An 8,144-nucleotide genomic window follows, 5' to 3' on the forward strand; every position below is an offset into this window, starting at 1 on the left:
ATATATATATATATATATATATATATATATATATATATATATATATATATATATATATATATATATATATATATATATATATATTTGTGGATAATACACATTATTTGAAAATTGAAAAGAATATTGCTGATTTTCATATAAGTGCTTGTTTTGCATATCTTGAAGATCAAGGTAAATGTTAGGCGCCGCATAGTGTCGGCAAATAGTGTCGGCAAATAGTGTCGGCAAATAATGAACATATCATTTGAGACAGTAGACTAAAAAGACTTAAAAAAGTATGAGGTTTGCTATAGTAATAGCATAGCGCACTAAGTGTCGCACTTCTTCTAAAAAGGGAAATAGGTTATTAAATCAAGAACTATTAAATATTTTGAAATAATTTTTACACAGAACATCATGTAATCATTTTTGTTCATATTTAATTAACGTTAAAATACTTAGAAAATTGGAGTTTTTTTCTTCTTTTCTTGATTAACTTAATTTACCGCTAATAAAGAGTTGATAAAACTTATAGTTTTCTTTATTGAACATTAAAGCATGTTTATTTATTATATCGTTTTATTTTATTACAATAAATAACAAAGGATTTAGGAGAAAAATCAGTCAGTTCTCTATACAGTTCAAAGCCGTAAAAATGAATTGAAGTATTTTTCTAAGTAATATAAGTAAATATAGTTATAGTATAGTTTGATTATTATCATAAGCAATTCACAAATATATCAAAACATGCATTTTTTTTAACCGTGTTAAATTAACCTCTTAAAAAAGTCTTAAAAATTAACCTCTTAAAAAATAACCTCTTAAAAAAGAAAAATTGAAAAATTGTAAATAATTTTTTATTAGGAACTATTATCCTAATTCCGTAAAACAAATATTTATAAAAGTTAAAATTGGACAAATTTTTAAGAAATGTAACTATAATCATAACTATCGGACCCCCGCGGGGGTTCAATAATTATGTTGATGACTACTATATTTGTGCTCTAAATCTGGAAGATATTGACTGGAAAAACCAACAATATCTTGTTTATTTTAACATTTCCTCTGCCATGAAACCGATTTCACACTGTGAAGAAACTCTTTTTCCTAACTTCAGTGTTTTGCCTCAGATAAGTTTATCCTCAATCAATAAAAATTTAACACCCGAAGATGAGAGATAAGATCGAAACATTTTAGTTGAAGCCATACTTCAGCTATTCTCTCAGGTAGCAAAAACCTTTGCTTACGTGCTTATCTAAATTTATTTTTTTTATTTGTATTGTGTTATTTCTAATGTTTTACACTATGCCCTTTGAATCGATAAGGCACAAAGAAAAAATAACAAATTATAGAAAAGGTCATGTTTGAATCTATAAAGTATTATGCTACAGAAAAAGTCTCACTTAATTTCTTTAAAAACACTAATAACAACACAGATACACTGTTGAGAATAGTTTTATGAGCATTTATAAAAATCTACTAGAGCTAAAACTTGAGAGAAAAAGAGTACGAAAACTAGACTTGATAGCGATGAAATCGAATTTAACAGGAAAAATCACTTGAAAATTTGTTGAAATGTTCTATGCACCAAGCTTAAAATATTATTATGTTTACCAGAGTAATTTTTTTTTAATTATAACTTTATTGCTGGTGTTGTAGTTTACCCTTATTTGGCTAAGCTTGTCTCCAATTAATTCATATGGGGACAAGCTTAGCCATCCAATTAGTTGCTACAAGGAGACAGGTTCAGCTATCCCATCCTGACTAAAATAAGTAAGTTTAAGAAGAACAGAAAAATATTAGGTAATCAAGTCGATTATCTGAAATTTTTTTTATGTAAATTATTTTCAAGAAATCAAATTCTCTTCACTAAATAAAACTCTTCCATGTTTTGATTGTTTGAAGCAATAATTACGTTTTTTAATGATGATTTGATGACAAATTTTTTTTCGATAACGGCAATAACAAATATTATTGAATTTGTTTGTTAGACAAAACTTATTTTTATTTATTTACTTCACAACTTTTTTAAAAAGGTTTATGGTTATTTTTAAACGTAATAAAATATTCTATTTTCCGTTAGAATACACAGAACAAAGGGCAATCAGATCGGATAAAAAGTTTATCAAAAGAAAAAGTTATTAACTTGAAAAAACGAAAAACACGGTTTAATTTAAAAATAGTTAATTTAAAACCAATTCTTGAAATTTAACAACTTTTTATATACGAACGTTATTTAATAGTCATAAAAATATTGATTATGATAATTTAAGCATTGACTTGGGTATTTTCAATAAAGATTTTAATACGGCCACAAATTTATACTTGAATTTAAAAATCTAAAGAAGTTTCCGTTGCACAATAACTTTTTGAATAAAATACGGAAGATTATTAAAAACAATTTCCAATTAATTTTGATCAAGCATCCTAACATCTCAAGCCATTGACAAGTATCGACTTAGGTATCCTAACATCAAAGCCGTGGCTAGGCTACCCAACAGGGAGGAAGGGGGTGGAGACCAGCGAAATTAGGGGTCTTTATGGAAACTTAAAGAGCTTTTTTTTTTTTTAAGTACCACCTAATGGAAAATATTTTAAGACATTGGGGTCCTAACAACAGTTTTTTTTGAGGAAGGCCTTTAAAGTAATAAATTAAAGTTTGCCTTCTGGTATATACAAATTACTTTCTTAGAAACTCAAACAAAAACAAGTTGAACTACAGCAGAAAAAATATTCAATAAAATCAAAGAGTTATAATAGACAAGCTGGAGGAAGAACGAAACCGAAGTTGCAAATCGTGGTACAGTTTAAGTAATATAATTGAAAAAAGAAAACTTCTCTCCGTTAAGCTTAACGGAGCTTTTGTCAGAAATTTTATTGCAATATTTCTCAGTAAAGTTATGACGAAAACTTTATTTGAATTTGTTTAAATAAAACTAAAATTAAAATAAAAAATTTATGTTTGAAAAATAATATTTGAAAATTTTTTTTATTAAAAAGAACTTTTTGACTAACGCTCCGTCAAGCTTAACGGAGAGATGAGAATACGGCCCCTGTAGTATTTTTGCTAGATTTGATATTTAAATGAAGAGATGTAAAAAAACTTTTTGTAAATCCCGCAAAAACATTGCCAATTCTTATCTAGACATTTATTAATTTAAATCTAATCCAAAAATTTATTATTAGTCGTTTTAAAAAACAAAACATAAAAAAATAACAATAAACTATTTCTATACACTTTACGAATTTTTCTAAACCTTCATCTTTTATTTGCATCGCATTGATTCCTTGAGACGTTTGGATAGTTTTTTTTTTAAAGGTGGAATGTCAATGAATAACTTTAAATTATAACAATTACGCGATATTAAACTGAAAAATATGCACCTACTAAGACTGTCCTTTGAACATGCTCTTGATAAAAGACATGTTTTAGAAATATATAAGTATTTAACGTCTTTTAGATGCCTAAAACAAGCCTTATTTTTATATGCCTAATGTTTACACAGCCATTATGCCTCATATCTTCTAGTTGCGCTTACATCTTTAAACTTATTTTTTGTTTTGATAAAAACTTTTATTAGCTCGTCAACTAAATCTTTTTCTTTTTATTCAGAAATTTTAACGATCTATTTCAAGGATATCACCATGAGATTTCTTTAACAATTAAAAATATGTAATGCAAGTAACTATTTTAATTTTAAAACTTTTAAGTAAACATTTGTTACATGTTTAAAGAAATATTTTAGTTACTCAGAAACATTAAATTTAAAAATGAAGATCATATCTTATATCTACAAAATATCTTGATGACTCAAACTTGTTACACCTGTAACAATGACAACTGAGTGAAGGCGACCAGATCTCATTTTTTTACATGTTAAAAAGACCTGTAAAGTTTTCCTTTTGGTTGTTGCCCGCCTCCTAAGTTAAATCCAGTATTCATTTTAAAAATACGGCTATTAATTACATGTTTTGTTCAAATGTTGGATATTAAGTCTTTTTAAGACTGTATTAAGGGTCGTCCATAAAATTACGTCACGCAATTTTCGACCGTTTTTAAGTCCCTCCATCCCCTTGTCACAATATCGCAACTCTTTAGTAACTAGTCCCGTATGAGTATATAATTTGCTATTTTTGAGCGTACTTAATTTATTGACGACCCCTTATATGCAACTTGAGCATGCAATATTTTTACTTAATATCCGTTTATTAAAACTGATATTTCGTCCTGCTTATTTAAACCTCATTTCTGTTTATTAATTTATTTTTTATTCGATTTATATTTATAACAAGTTTAAAAAAAGTTTTTTTCATATGGAAAGTGTAAAAAACAATAAATAAGATTTAAAAGACAGTTTGAAAATAACGGACAGGACAACATTTTCAGAAGGATATTTTTCTCCTTATCTGGATTAGAATCAAGGTTTTAATGTAAGATTTATTATTTACCGTTATGTATAATGGATTAAAAATACAAAAACATTAAAAATTTTCTCAAGCAATACTTACAGACTGCGGCGTCATTCTAATTCCTACCATTTTAAACTGGTCTGTATCAGTTTAGTTTTTTATCAATGTTAATTTAAGCTTGTTTTAGAGATGCTTATTGTAGTAGAGTATAGCTAATGCATCGCTGTGTTACTTGATGTTGTGTGTTGCAGTGCTTCACACTGTTACGACAACAGAAATTTTTGAGAAATATTTTAAATAATATTCATATCGTGAAATGAATACCAAAAATTATTTTTATTTGTTTAAACCGCAAAAATTTATTTTCAACAATAGCAACTTTTTAACATGATCACAACGTTTAACCAAGGAATACTTAAAAGCTAAAAATAATACTTGCTCATTTATCAAAACTAAGAAACATTTATGAAAACTAAAGTAAATACTGATTCAACTATCACTTATTTAAATGATTATTAAGGTGCTCCCAGAAGTCCTTACGATCTTAACAAAACGCCGCGGAAGAGCATTATGCTAGGAAGTTTACGTCTACTTTCTTACCAACGTCGCTTTATTGGGCATCGATCCTCAGACCTATTGGTTTTATAAATAAAGCACTTTAAATGCCCTTAATTCGAATAAAATTCTTAATAAAGAGAAATATTTGCAGAACGCTATTTTTATAGACGTATGGAAGCTCGTTAGAAGTTCTAACGATGTATTTAAGTTAATGTAAAAAAAGTACAAATTTTAACGAAAAAATGTTTCGAATTACAAACAGATTTACGATGAATGAATGATGAATAAATGAAGGGTAAATGACAGATATCACCAGCTGATTCCATTAGCACCTTATTTCTGGTTAATTAGATTAGGTTTTTTAATTTGAATATTTAAATTAAATTGTCTTTTTTAATTTAAATAACCTAAAAAATGATTAGACATAATTTGGGCATAAGTAAATAATACATATGTAATTGAAATGTTTGTGTATAAAAGCCACTCCTAGTCAAAATAACACAATATAGTTAAGACAAATAACAAAAGTTACAGTGACGTTGCTAATGTCGCGTTGGAATCAACAAAATCAACAACAGATTTACTGGTAATATAACAAACGATTCGATTATTAATCGTTATTTATTTATCTTGCATTAGCGCTTAGTTTCATTGGAGAGGATTATCATAAATATGCAAGTTTAGGGTTTGTATAAATAACACGCATTTCGGTGGGTAAAATTAAAATTAGTCACGTTTTGAACTAGGCGGTTGCTTATTTATCATAAAACACCAGAGGTAAGTCAAGCTTGACAGCAATATATAGTTGTATTAAAACCTAATATTTTAATTATGAAATGCTATTTGATTAAGTTTTCGTTACATTTTACGGAAATCTAAAAAAAAAACGAAAAACTTTTTTTTCTATAGAAAATACTTTATTTACTGTGTTTACTTTCGTATAGAAAACACTACGCTGCTGTGTTTTTATTTTTCCAAAAATAAAGTAATTACCGAGAAAAAAATATAATGTGCGGTACATTTATAAAAGACACATTAAATCAAGCACATCCTGATGAAGAAGTTGTGACTGCAGATGACGACGAAGTTAAAAGTTCATAAAAAAATGACAAAGATAGTTAACGCAATGTAAGAATAGTTTATATTGATTTTTCCATAACCATAGAAAATGATTACTAATTTTATATTAATAAAATAAATACTAATTTTATATTATTACTATTTTATTAGAGTTATTAGTTATCAAAAATGAGACGAGTTATAGACAATGATACCAAAATCCAATTTCATTTTGTTGAATTGTTTAAGAAGAAAGAAATGATAAAATAAAAATTCGGATTTTTAATGTAGTTTAATTATATTTACAGATATAACTTAGTTAATTACCTCTAGAGTAGAAAATAATCAGAACTGATACAAATGTTTTTTAGCAATTTATAATGGTAATGGTAAATAACGCTAGAGGTATTTTTAACTAGTTTAAAATGAAATAGAATATATGTGTTTAAACAATCCAGTGCAAAAAAATTTTAACATTGTTTTTTATAAACGTAAAGCTTTATATGTCCAAATAATTTTGTAAAGACCGATGTAACTTTTTTAGAGATTTTTGCAACTCGTGTTTATTTTGCGATACTTTAAATAGAATAGTTGATACTTTCTAAAGTTTATATTAAGCCATCTTTTACCGATCACGAGGCTAGATTATAAATTGATGAATTACATTTACATTTAAATTTTCAACATAAATGTTTCTAATTGCAAACTGAAAATTCCTCGAGGCAACGAATCACATTTATAAAACAAGCATACTGACAAAATATTATTGCTTTATGACTGACAATTTTGCAAAAACTTAGGATTTTTAAAACGTTTGCCTTCTTGTCACTTCTTGTTTTAATTATATTAACAAAGTTTTGATAAGAAAACTTAAAATATATAGTCACTTTTGTTTGACTTAATTTTCCTATAAGTTATGGTATAAATATTCAAGTTTTAGTATACTCGCTGGTGTTTGAATTTATTAGTGTAGGCTGTACATTAGTGTAAAATGCTCACTATTATCCCTTGATAAATATGCGTATAATATTTAGCAATTATAGTATTCATCAAAAATAATTTACTTTTCAAGTTTCACCAAACTATATAATTCAGTATTACGGAATAATGCAATTGGTCTTTGGCAAATAATATTTTACCGATTTGAAATTGGAGGAAGGGGGAGGGGGAAGGAATGCATACCCCCCATCAACCCCCCTGTCCTGGATCTGTCACTGATTCATATGATCCTTTGAAATACTGTTGTCTGTCTTTCAAATAGTTACAGATTAACATGCCTTAATAGAAGTTGATTCTTTCTTTACGGATTTTGGTATTTGGTCTGCATGAGTCTCATTGATATTCAGTTTGCATTTTAAGCAATATTGTAAAAACTTTTATAAAAAGATCTATTTCTTCCTTTTTGCTTTTTTAAAAATATAATGATATAATACTAAGTGCATGTCTACATACGCTTAAAAAATATATTTATATTTTATTATATGATATATTTTTAATGAACTAGTATAAAACTTGTTTAATTTTTTTTTCTTCAGGCACATTTTTGGCGCGGAAGACAAACTTTTAATGGTTTATGTTTAAAATATTTATTTAACACCTTGGCTAGTTTGTTTTTTCTTTGTTTCAGTCTCCATTTGTCTTTATTGTTTTTATTATCATCCAAAGATCTAAGAACTATTATTTATTTGCGGGAATGACTCATAACTTTTGTTTATCTAATGTTGAAGGCGAATAGGTATTGAAACTAAGGAAAAAAATAAATAAGAAAGGAAATTTGAAATGTTAACAATAACTCAAAAAAAATTGTTTTTGTTAGATAGTTTCTAAATAAAACCCTAGCCAATAAATAAATCCAGCAGACACAAACCAAAAAAGAAATCTAGCAGGCACAGATGTCCGTATGAAATCCAATATATGCTTTTGTGCCAACTGGGAAAATAGATTGATTTAAAAAAACAATAATAGTAATAAAGTTATCAGTTTCTATATATTTTTTGTCTTTTATACCAAGAAATGTTAATGGCTCGGGAGAAGAACTAAAAGAAGGAAACTGTTCTCTGAATATTTTTTTCAAAATCTTATTCTCTTTTTAAAATATCATTTTTATTTTGTTTTATTTTGTCTTTGTTGTTTAGCTT

At 26.9% G+C, this 8,144-nt stretch overlaps 1 long non-coding RNA gene across 1 annotated transcript; it reads left to right on the top strand.

Annotated features, from left to right (window-relative positions):
• Positions 1-5,588: 5,588 nt before the first annotated feature.
• LOC124818806 (uncharacterized) lies at positions 5,589-7,607 on the top strand. Its single transcript, XR_010638233.1, has 3 exons — positions 5,589-5,724; positions 5,892-6,075; positions 7,542-7,607. It is a non-coding gene; the product is annotated as an uncharacterized LOC124818806 (long non-coding RNA).
• Positions 7,608-8,144: the final 537 nt, after the last annotated feature.

The sequence above is a fragment of the Hydra vulgaris genome, chromosome 04, assembly GCF_038396675.1.
Source record: "Hydra vulgaris chromosome 04, alternate assembly HydraT2T_AEP".
Classification (NCBI taxonomy): Eukaryota; Metazoa; Cnidaria; class Hydrozoa; order Anthoathecata; family Hydridae; genus Hydra; species Hydra vulgaris.